At 42.1% G+C, this 12,567-nt stretch overlaps 1 protein-coding gene across 4 annotated transcripts in view; it reads left to right on the forward strand.

The window, feature by feature from the left end:
• The first annotated feature begins 532 nt into the window (after positions 1–532).
• CNOT6 (CCR4-NOT transcription complex subunit 6) overlaps positions 533–12,567 on the forward strand; it is a 76,646-nt gene continuing 64,611 nt past the window's right edge. For all 4 annotated transcript variants that reach the window (XM_060636440.3, XM_060636441.3, XM_060636442.3 and 1 more), the window contains exon 1: positions 533–891. The gene's annotated coding sequence lies outside the window, so the exon portion shown is untranslated. The remainder of the gene's footprint in view (positions 892–12,567) is intronic.

The raw sequence follows: 12,567 nt of genomic DNA on the forward strand, positions 1-12,567 counted from the left end.
TTTTTTTCTGCATATGTGAGGCAAGAGGAATCGTGAGACTGTTCACGATTTAATGTCTCGTCTTTAATCAGATCAAGGCACTGGCTAAAGTCAAAAGTCTGAGAGCTGGTCCCTGTCTTCACGTGATTGACAGGAGAACGAAGGGGAAAGAGATCGAGGAAAACGAGGGAAGAGAGGAGACAAAAGTGAACAGCCTGAGACACACACAAAAAAAGGGGGCGTGGGGAGGGTAGATGGAAAAACGGAGGACCGTTAAGGAGAGGAGAGAGTAGGGACCGAGCAGGAAAGGAGCGGAACAGAGCGGGAAGAGCAGCGGGAGGGCTGGCCTAGGAGCGCGCCGGACAGGCGCACCGCTGTCCAGCGCGGGGGGGGTGAGAAGGCGGGGCTTGGGAAACTACGAGAGGGGAGCGACCCACCCCGTCGGACACCGAATGGTCGCGCCCGGCGGCGGCGGCCAATGGGCGGCCGGGATGTTGGAGCGGCGGCGGCGGTCGGGGTGCTCGCTGGCTGGGGGACGGCGGCCGCCGCCATGATGCTTGTTTGCTTTCAATGAAAACGAGGGGGGCGCGAAGGAGGAGGCGGCGGCGTCGGTGGCGGCGGCGTCGGCGGCGCGGAGGCGAAGGCGGCAGTGGGCGCAGCGAGGAGGGCGAGGCCGGGGGCCGAGAGGGCGGGAGGGCATAGTGGCGGCCCGTCGGGGCTCCTGAGGCGGGCGGCTGACGCGGTGGCGCTCGGAGGGGGAACAAAGAGCGGCGGCTGAGGCGGCGGAGGAGCGGCGGCGGCGGCGCTGCAGCAGCGGGCGGGACTGGTATGGTGGTTCCACAGGTCAGACCCCGCTGCACTCACAGGGAGGAGGCGGCGGCAGCGGCGGAGGAAGGCGGCGCACCCCGAGAGGTGAGGGAGACGGACCCGAGGCCTGGCCGGGCTCTGCTGCCCGCACTGGTCGCGCACGGCCCCGGCTCGGTCGTGCCCCCGAGACCGAAGCGCGCGGGGTCTTAGCGCGGGCAACTTGAGTTTTGTGGGTAGCGAGCCCGTAGCTTGGCTGAGCTGGCGGCTGTTTAGGGGGGAAAGCCTTTCTCCGATCGGGCTGGGTCCCAGGCCGCGCCCCCGCGCCCAGCCCGGGGGCGGGGGGCGTTGATTGACGGCGGGGACTGGGGGGCTCAGGGCGCGGGGGAGCGGCGCCCGGGCCCTGGGACCCCGACTCTGGTCATCCCGAGGAGGCGGGTGGGTGTTGGGGACTCTTGGCCAGGATGGGTGGCAACTTTGGCGGAGTGGCTGTGTGGGATTGTGCGCCGTGGAGTGTGGAACTTCGCAGTTACCGCAACGCGGGAAACCAACTGTTGACCCTCTACCCCAAAAGTATTTAAAATTCAGTTTAACGCAGATTTGGGGGGAGGGGGTAGGTGTGACAATGACCTGGTTGAAGAGGCACTTAGCACCAGATTTGAAGATTTATAGTATTGCTCAGAGCTCGGAGATAGCCCTAATTAATTACTTGAAGCCGTTTTCTCCAGTAACCCCGAACCTCATCCTCCTTTTTATATTTAAACACCAATCGTTATTGTCTTTGTAAACTTTTTGACTCTTTTTCCTTTCTCATCTTCTCCAGAGGGTCTGCTAACACCTGTAACCTTTTCTTTAACTGTTACTGCAGATGACAACATTGTGAATAGTCATCTTGCTTGATCTTCTTGGAATTACTGTGTTAAGCTGACGTTGTTTAAATAATCTGCTTGAATTTGAGTTCCTGCACTTACCATTTTCTAGGTGGATTGTATTGTTAGTGTTAGTGCGGAATTTCTTGCATTCTTGTGTCTGGAAATTTAATTTTGGAGAGGAAAAGAGGGAATATGAACAAGTGGCAAATAAAATGGCATCTATTAGCACTTTTTTTTTTTCACAATCACTAGGGTTTACTATTTCAAAACAGTGTTGTTGGCTCTAAGAGTTGATATGGTCATTGATCAAGAGGTTTTGAAGACTTTTGTAATTGCTGTCAGAGCGGTTATGACAGTCTTCAGAATGGGATGACTTTTAGAGTTAAAATTGCTTAATATTTTTAGACCAGTGATCTGGCCCAGTCACCTTGCTTTAAACAAAATATTTGTAAAGCTACATGTGGAAACTGAGACCTAAAAAGGTTAAAGTGATTTGCCCAAGGTACTTTTAAAGGGAAAGGACCAGGTTTTGTGTGAGTGTGAAAGCACATCAAAGAGTGATGTAATTGGTGGGGAGGGCAGAAGGTGTTTTAATGGGTAGAAGTTATTTGGGATAGATGTGTCTGTTCAGTTCTCAGGTGAACAAGATACTTAATGAAGTAGTGAAAACAAGGATGGGCTAGAAGACAGACATTTTCAGGAAGATTCACTCTCTGAAAGTTGATTTTTGCATAGTTTCAGAAGTGTCTTGATCAGTGGGATGTAGATGAAGAAGCCCTTTTGAATGCCTGTTTTGGTGGTAGGTGTATTCAGGTTTCTTAAATCTTGGTAGATCAAAACTACAATTATTGGAAAATTTCAGACTATTTTCTCTTGACTAGGAATGAAGTTGGTTATAGAACTTGGTCCTGACTGCAAATAAAGGCATTGAAGGAATTTGCCTACTGTACTGGTTTATAAATACGAATTTTGGTCCATGCTTAGGCACTGCCAGTGCAGGACCTGATATGGGGCTTGAACTCACTAACCGTGAGATCATGACCTGAGCTGAAACCAAGAGTTGAATGCTTAACCAACTGAACCACGCAGGTGCCCTGAAGCATAAACCTTTTTCATATCGTAGTGCGCTGGAAAGGGATAATATATGTAAGGCACACTGGAATAAATGGTCAACATTACTCACAGCCGTAGCCTTTGGTCCATGAGGGGTGAGGGACCACTAACTTTCCTATATGCTTGCTCATTGGGAAGCTATGCTTTTAAAATGCTTATCATTTTGGAAAAGTCCAAATAGGTTCAGTAAGGATATATATTTTAATGCAGATTTGTGGGCCTGCAGCACTTATTTGCATTTTTTTGTTGTGAATGGAATTCAGTGCTATGTAGAAAAAGGTTCCGATTTCAGTTTTCAAATCCTCAGCTTCCACTTTTGGCTTATTTTTTTTTTTGCTTTCACCTTGCCTGCTACTCACTTTCCAAAGGTAGCCAGTTTACAACAAGTGTGATTAAGGAAACACCATGTGAAATTAAGATATACTTGATAAATTAAACTGTAAACTTCCTGTACACAGAGCCTGGCGTGTTAAAGTACAATGGAATGCACCATATTTTGGTTTTTGAACAAGTAATGAAAAGGAGTAGGTTGTTTGTATCCAGAATGAGGACCCATGTGTAGGCTGCCTTAACCTTTCCCTTCTCTGGCCTTACCTCTCCGTCATCAGTTTATATTTTCTGGATAACTTCAGTTGGATGTCAAGGAATAAAACGTGCTGGACACGGTATTGGACCCTGAGAGTTCAAAAATGAACACTACCTAGTTTTTGTCATGTAGTCTCTAGTTATCATAGGCGCATGAAGTGCTATGAGAGAATAGAAGAAAGAATAAATTCGCAGAAGGCGTGGGGCCAGTTTACAGAAAATAACAGCAGAATAGGTGTTTGTCAAACTGGGGAGAGGGGTCATTTCAAACAGAAGGGAACGGTGGGTGCATTCAGGTGCCAAAAGTTGGGCTAAGACCCAATGGTGAGGTGTTATGGAACAGGAAGAGTGGCCTGCAAAGGTGTGTCCAGCCTAGATTTTGAAGGACCATGCTTGCTCAACTAAAAATGAGGTTTATATCTTTATCCTGTAGCAAAGGAAGGAACCAAAATATTTTTAGTATGGGAGCAAGGTGATTTATAGACCACTTTGGCATCAGTGTGGAGGATTGAGTGGAGGCCCTATATATAAAAAAAGTCACATTTTAGGTACTGTGGAGTTAATGATTCTGAATCTTTTTAACTTGGATATAGTGTCTGTTGTGTTCTGTAGTTCCTTTTATAGTGGACTTGAGGGTTTGCCCAATTGCTTTACAATGCTGGGTAATTTAAAATCAAAATGTCAGGATGTTTTGGAAGAAGTTAAAAGCAGTCAAAACAATGAAACCCATAAAATGGTACACTTGAAAATTCAGGCACTGAGAACTTGTTTTTTGAGTTCTGCTTAGGCAGACTGTAGAGCTTAAGCTGGAAAAAACAACTCTCTGCTCACCAGAAGTGGGAGGCACCAACTTTTAAAGATTGCAACTCTCCTAATAGTCTATTGGGACATAGGCCATATGTATGTGAAACTTGTAGGAGGGCAGAGTTTTCTCTCCAGTAATTTACTGCAATTGGAGCATTGAAATTAAAGTCTCTGAGCTCATGATACAGCTAGCTGTTAATTTATGTAGTCTATTCTGCTGTGTAGCAACATACAGGTTCCCAAAAGCTACCATGGTATGCAAGATTGTGCAGTAAAAACTACAGGCCTTGTGGGGGAAAATGAGATTGGAGTCCAACACTCAAAAACTTAGTGACTTATTTTGAAAAAGGAACCTGATGAGAATGGTAGCAAAGTTTTACACATGTGAAATGGCTAAGGAGTATCTAAATATTCCAGTAAATGTGGCACTTTACATTGAGAAACACCTCATTTGCTTGTGGAAATGGGCATCAAAATGTTTGCTGTTTGTTACTTTGAAGTGGTAGCAGGCAGGTTATCTGAAATCAAATGGAATGTTTAGTAACACCAGATGTGGGTGGGTGGGTGTGTCTTGTATCACACACATGGAGAACTGTCTGGAGGGTGGGTGTTTAAGATGTGTGTGTTTTGTGTATTTCTGCTCAGCTCAGTTTGGCTGGGTGCAGTTTTCTACCTTCGTTTAGTGCGGTAGATGCAGATGAGAAATGGCATGCAAATGGGAATTTTGCGTTACGCTTAAATTCCCTAATATATCAATCACACTGGAACAAACTCACATTTCAGAACAAGCAATAAAGCAGAATTAATTATACTTGAATACAGCATTTTAAAATAGTACTGAAACGCAGTTCAAAAAATACCCAAACACCCATATGTTAGGCACCATGTATAGACTTGCTATCCTTATGGGGCTTATGGTCTTTTGTCCCAAGTGGGGTTTATAGTGGGGTGTAAAGACAAATGGACCAATAAAACTCTCACAGGTTATACAGTAATAAGGAGTATACAAAGCAAGTGCTAAGAAAGGAACAACTAATTCTGCTTGGGAAACTTGATAGAGTCATCTCCGAGGTCTTTGAGCTGAGTTTTTAAGGGTGAATAGGCACTTGCCAGGCTGAGTAGGACTTTTCATGGAGAAGGAATGATATTTGCAAAGTCAAGTTACATACGACTTTGGCTGTGAAACATAGGACGCAAGGATGGGAGGGATAGGAGGAGGGGACAGAAACAGTTTGTGAATAGTCTAAGGCTCTTTCTTAAAGTGTTGGGACTTCTGTCTGTATATCCTGAGGATCCACTGAGAGGTTGAGTGGATAGTAGTGGGGCAATTGTGTGTGACACACTTTTTTCAGGAGAGTAAAAATACGGACAGTGGATGAAAGGGGTCAGAGTTCATTTAAGTCCTTGTGAGAGGCTAAGAATATCAGCATAGGAGCTGGACAAGAATAGGATAAATTTGAAAGATACCAGAATTAGGGACAGACAAGCAATGAGTTATAAAAATAGGGAATTGAGTACCACTCAGAAGGTTTTTAGCTTGGGTAACTTGGTATGATTTAACTTGGGGGAAGTAGAGGAAGAAGAGCAGATTTGGAAAAGGGAAGTGGAATAGGTTGCTTTTGCATCTGACTTTCATATGCCCATTGGGTATTTAGGTGCACTATGTCTTAATAGGTATCTGGACCAGAGAATGGTTGGGAATTTTAAAGACTTGGTTAGTATATAGTTAGTATTGGAAGTTTGGAGATCACTCAGGAAGAGTGTATGAACAAATGCTTTTTACCTTTTTTTAGGGAGGTAGAGTCCCCATTTGAGAATCAGTTGAGAATTATGGCTCCTGCTGAACAGAATAAAAATATGCATACACTTAAGTGTGAAACTTACTTAATGAAACACAGGATAATATAGGACAGGAAGAAGAGGTGACCAAGGGAACCCTTAGGAACAGCCAAAACTTACATTTTGGACACAACGGCAATAAAATGGTTAAAGAGGTAGGAGAATAAGAGAGTACAATTACAGATGCCAAGAAAGGTAGGAGTGCCGAGCAAGAGGGAGTTTTCAGTGACGAGTGACGGCCAGGTTTAGGGTAGGATGAGCTCTGAGAATAGTTTAATAGGATTTGGCGGTTAGGTGAATATAAGCAGAGCAAATTTTTCTGGGACCAGGGAGGTGGAAGTCAGACTGTAGGTTAGGCTGGGGACAAATGGGAGGTTAAGATGGAAAAATGTTATAGACTGCTGTTTGGAAAAGTTTAGAGTGGGAAAGAAGGAAAGGGGGTAATATAAAGAAGAGGACAGGGTTGACTGAAGGTAAACACCTATATTTGTTGCCTACCTTATGTTTTCCATAAGCCCAAAACTTAGGAAATTTCTATATATATTTATATTTCAGACTTTTCCCTGATATATTAGCTGAAATGATGAACTTTTTATTGGATCACATAAAGCTTTTTCTTTGTGGACTTTTATGTGATTTAAAAAACAAAGGAAAAATTTCCTCATTGGAGGTGGACCTGATGTGAAATCATAATATTAGAACTTTCAGTCTTCAGTTACTGAAAGCCTAAAATTTACTCTTCATATTCCCTTGCTAGATTTGTATTTGTCCTGTGCTCAGCAGTCTGCAGTTGAGTTAAATGTTTGATGTACTTTTAAATGTAGAATAGTAGCAAAGAAGGCATAGTCATTTTCTTTCAAAATTATTTGCTACACATATATACCTTACAAAGTAAGCATATGGAGATCTAACAAAACAAAAATTAGACAGTGATCTTTGTATCTAAAAGGAGTATTACAGGTGATTCTCTGGATACATCTAGCTGTCCCATATAGATTTTTTTTAACTAGGCAGATTTTGAGTGGGGGTGGTGTGGAGAGATAGATGAAAAAGGATATTAGAGGAGTCCTTGCTAATTAAGACCAAATAGAAACGAAGATTTATTCAAGTTAAGTCAAAAATATTTCTTGCATTCAGCATTTTGGGGGGCAATTTTTTTTTCTTCCGTAAGATTGTGTATGGTTGTATGCAAACACCACAGCATCATAAAGCAGTATCTGATGAAGCTAACTGCCATGTTTTGTGGACTGAAAGCTTCTTTTGTATATTTTCATCTAAAATTGTTGAAAATGAAAACTGTACTTTATTTGGGACATCTAAAGAATTATCATTTGGTTTCTAATTTTAGGGAGACTAGAGATATTCAGACTTAGGGATTTGCAGTCAAAGAAAGAAGGAGCTTTGTTGAATGCTAATGATGTGGTACGCATTGTGCTTTACATGTGTTATTTTATTTGATCCTCATACCAAAATTGTGAGGTAGATATCATTTTATAAATGAGGAAGCTTTAGCCTTAAAGTTGAACGTAAACATATCTTTCTTGATATCGGTCTGTTTGACTCTAGTTTGTGTGTTTTTGTTTTTGTTTTTTTTTTGAGAGTGCAAGTGAACAGGGGAGGGGCAGAGGGAGAGAAAGAGAGAATATCTTTTTTTTTAATTTTCTTTTTAACATTTATTTTTGAGACAGAGACAGAGCATGAACGGGGGAGGGTCAGAGAGAGATGGAGACACAGAATCTGAGGCAGGCTCCGGGCTCTGAGCTGTCAGCACACAGCCTGATGCGGGGCTCGAACTCACGGACCGCGAGATCATGACCTGAGTCAAAGTTGGACGCCTAACTGACTGAGCCACCCAGGCGCCCCCAAGAGAGAGAATATCTTAAGCAGGCCTGATGTGGGGCTGTGTCTCAAGACCATGACATTGGTCTCAACCAGAGTTGAGATCAAGAGTCAGATGCTCAACCGGCTGAGCCACCCAGGCGCCCCTCTAGTTTGTATTAATTTCACTGTACATCCCCCACTTCTGTCCTAACACACTCTCATGGTGCTGTGGCTTAGAATGGACCTTTGATATACATTTGATGATATAGGGAGACCTAATTGCTTCCCCAAATTTATAACCATTTACATTGGTGGCTGATCTTGTTGATAGAATGGAACTACCTGGCAGATTCTTAATATTTGTGATCCTCTTAGGTTATGGATCAAAAACTTCATGAGAGTCCACATAAGAATACTATTCATGCTGGCCAAAAATCCAGTTTTAAAGCATTTCATTGTTTTAGGAAAAGGCAGTCACTTATGTGGTCAGAAAGCAGTGCATAATGGAACTCCATTTCAACAGAGTTGCTTAAGATTTCTTTCCAAATCTTCTGAAACATCACTAGGTAGCTTCAGAGCAATATTGTAGTGTTATTATTGATGATTTGTAAGGTCAGCATTTCATGAATAATTTTCTTGTAGGGGAAAAAAGGACTAGTGGGTTAAAACATGGCCAGGATATTAAAACCTCCTAAGTGATTGGATATATAAATTAGAATAAATGTTGAATGCCTCAAAGGCCAAAATCACCACTAGTTGGTGGTAGCTAGACTATCATGAGTTGTAAGAGAGAGAGCAGCAAATTATGGAAAATCTGACAAAAGATAAGAAGGAAATGAAGAGATTTCTGTTGGCATCCATCATTTGGTGCTGAAGCTGTAAATGAGATGGTTGTTTACAGCTTATCTCATGCTAAGGAGCAGATTTAGGATTGGTGGCCCCCCTTACCTTGCCGTTTTGATCTTGGTGAGGTTTTGACTTACTTACCCTGCTTATTAGTGGGCACTTACTTAGCGTTTGCTGATTAGATGGCAAATCTTACTTGTCTTAGTATGTTGTACTTTAACTTCAAATATAGAATAAAAATCTAACCTAACCTGTATTTGCTGTATTTTCATAGTTGTGTTTTGAGTTAATTTATTGGATTGACTGAAATTGCTAGTATTTCAACAATTTTTAAAAATATATTTACTTATTTTTTTAAGTAAGAGAGCGCAAGTGGGATAGGGGCAGAGAGGGGGGGACAGAGGATCTGATGTGGGCTCTGCGCCAACAGCAACAAGCCTGTTCTGGGGCTCAAACTCATAAACAACTCACAAACCACAAGATCATGACCTGAGCTGAATTCGGATGCTCAACCAACTGAGCTGTGCCCCCTGAACCATTTTTGACCTTTCAAATTGGTAGTTTCCTATGGTTGTTGCACAGGAAACTTCTCTCTCTGCTTCTCTGACTATATTTTATACTCACTCGTGTGTGATTGGGCCCATGCACACAGTTAGAATTGCGTTGTGACAGGAGTCTGGTAACAGGCTGTTGCAGGCTGTCTGTTACGGGCTGGGCACTGCGGATGCAGATGGGTATGCCGATCTTTTCCTGTTAGAGCTTGGTTTTGACTGCTACATCTGCTGTTCAGCTCTATGTTTTGGAGGAATATTTTACCATAATTTAAAAATCGCTCCATTTTCACCAAGGTCTTTTACTGATTGGAAATTTTAAACCAATTTGGACTGGAACTTATTTTTGTACTACTTGAAAAAGGATTTAAGGAAATTGTGTGTGAGATTTTATGAGGGGGAGGTGGCTACAGAAACCTTAAGTTCTTAAAAATATTACTAAGATGTTATTTGTCTTTTTCGTTCTTAATCTCTTAATGAGTGTACAGTGGAGTTTTCCAGAAGCTAAAAAAAATGATGTGTGGGATCTGATCAGATTGACTTCGGAGCAGATATGCAAATCCAGCTGTCTTCTAGTATGTCAGACATTAAAGAGACTTGCAAAAATGCAAGACAGTGTCATTCTTCTCACAAAATTTTACTTTGTTTTCAAAAATAGTTCCTTTTCATAAAAATGTTTTAACATGGGATGGTTGTATATTTAACAAGTTAATACATATTTAAAATTTTCTTAGTTCTAATTTCTAGGATGACAAATGTTGATAGGTATAACCTACATAAATGAAAGCTCTTTGGGGGTATTTGTGAGTTTTTAAAAGTATGTAAGCATTCTGAGATGATAGTGTTTGAGATCTGCTGTCTTAGAGTATTAGGCAGAGGTTGGGAGTAGAGAAGGCAGGTGGGGAGTAGCTTGGAAAGATGATACATCTGTGAAGGAAACTGGAGGGCTGATGGTCTCAACCACACAATATTTGAGGAATGAACATGAGATCTTGGCTTTATCAGTGACAGAATTCTAGAGTAGTGTGAAGAGCTAGATTGTCCTAGGTTCAAACCCCCCCCCCCCCCCCCCCCCCCGCCCCAGCTCTACTACTTAACAAGCATGTATGACCTTGGCAAATGATTTAAAACCTTGTGTCTTCATGTAAAATACAATGCGATATTATCTAACTCATGGGCTGCTTTGAGAATTGAATTGAGAGTAATAAAAGTAAATGAGTGCATAGTGGTTAGATAGAGCACAGACTTGTGGATCAGACTTGGGTTAAAATCATAGTTGTGCCACTGGTATCTCTGTGACCTCGGGTAAGTTACTCATTCTCTGGACCTTCCCTTCTGTTTGTAAGGAGAATAGTAGTATTTACTTACAGGAGTCCTGAAGGGTTAAATGAGACCATGTATGTGAAGGGCCTGATAGGCCTGTCACGAGGTGAGTGCTCAGATAACATTGGCTGTTACTGCCAAGTGCAGAGTGTGGCAGATGGGCAGTGCAACACAGTTTTGCCGTTACCCCCATCTGTTTGAGGTTTGCTCTTAATCTGCTAGGGCATGTCACTAAGATTATGTTTATACAATTTAATCTTTAAGTTTGTCCCCTTGATTCTTGTCCTAGAACCAGTACTCTCGGTTTTTGGTCCTTTCTGTCTGGTTTTTCTAGATTTTGCTTTCAAGGTTAGAAGTATAGATGTTAGTTTTTCTTATTGCTGGTAAAATGGGCCCTGCTTCTGTTAGCACACTTGTCTCTTACAAATGTTTGCTATCTCTTTTTTTTTTTTTTAAATTATCACAGCTTCTCTCCTTGAATTCTTATAATTATTCACCAAGCACTTACTATTTGCCAGGCTCTGAAGAGAAAAAATATTAAAAATAGAAGTGCAAGGAGCTATATTAGAGTAGGTGAGTGAGACATAAAAGAAAAAGTCAGGTGTGGTTAAAGATACTCTTATAGAAAAAATCTTCAAGGTTCGGAAAAGCTCAAAGCAGGGAATGATAAGCTCCGTGTTTGGGAGGGATAGGGAAGGAAGGACCTGTTTGAAGTCGGATATCTGATTTGGCATTTGAAGATGACCAGAGTTCCTTAAGGTATCTGGAGGAGAGGGAGAGATGGCATTTCAGGCAGGAGCGATAGCATATGGTAAAGCACAGAGGTTTGTGAGAGGTAAGTGGGAATTGGATATGACTGGAGAGGCACACAGGGGCCTGTTTTGTAGATGAGCCTGGGGTTCCTCTGTTTAATTCAACTCATATTTGAGCCTCCTTTGTGTCAGGTGCACTGTCAGTCCGTGGGTATAAAGATGAAGGAGATGTGGTTTTAGGACCATGAGTTAAGTACTTGTGTTTTTAGGAGGTCACTTTGGATAGTGTCTAAGGCTGCATTCAAGTTGGGGTGCAGCAGAAGAACGTGGGTCTGAGACTGTTGCATTAGCTCGTATCTCAGGGAAGAGCCTGGGAGGTTGAGACAGATTGGGTGAGACGAAGATTTAGGAGGTCAAGTGGACTAGAACTAGGGAACTGGATATGAAGGCTGGGATTGGATAGGAAAGAGTTAAGGATAATACTCCTATTTCTGGCTTGGAAAGCTAGTGTGGGGATCATAGAGGAAGGGCAGGTTGGAAGACCAAGATGACAATTTCACTTTTTAGTAAGATCTTTTTGGTGCCTTGTTTTTTTCTATTATCTCTCCTGTGCAATTCAGAAACCTGTTTTGAGAGATAATCATGAAATGTAAGATACCTGCAGTATCTTTGGCTGTTTATAACAGTAGCCTTGAACTCAACAGATCTCACAGTTTGGATTTAAGTTTTGCTTTTTAGATAAGAGTAGTCTTCTTGCAAAGGTTTTTTTATGCTTGGCTTGCCACAGGGCACTAGTGATAGACAGGGTGATAGTTTTGCCACTAAGGACAGCTCCTGAATGAGGCTTATCATCTGTGTAAACTTTTAATTGGCCCATCAATCGTGGTGGAAATCTGGATAGAAAAAGAAGACAAATGTGATGACATTGAGAGTCAGGATGATTGGGGTTTAAAGTGAGATGGAGCTGTGCCTTAACTGACTTGAAGTTCTAAAAAAAGACTTAAGAACGTAGTCCGCGGGAAGTAGCTGATTTCAGTTACAGAGAGTCACATGTTTCTCATGTGTAGAATTCAACTAATACACCTGGAAGAAACAGAAGGTAAGGTACAGGGTGTGCTAAGCCTGCCATAATTACTATCGATTTAAAGTTCCAGAGTGTTTTCATATTTTAAAAAAGCATCGAATTATTGTGTTTATGTGACATTTTACATGTCTTATTACATGTCTTGGTAGGAACAGAAAACAGGTTAAATTAGTATTTATTGTTATGCAGATTTT

Source organism: Panthera onca, chromosome A1 (genome assembly GCF_046562875.1).
Source record: "Panthera onca isolate mPanOnc1 chromosome A1, mPanOnc1 haplotype 2, whole genome shotgun sequence".
Taxonomy (NCBI): domain Eukaryota; kingdom Metazoa; phylum Chordata; class Mammalia; order Carnivora; family Felidae; genus Panthera; species Panthera onca.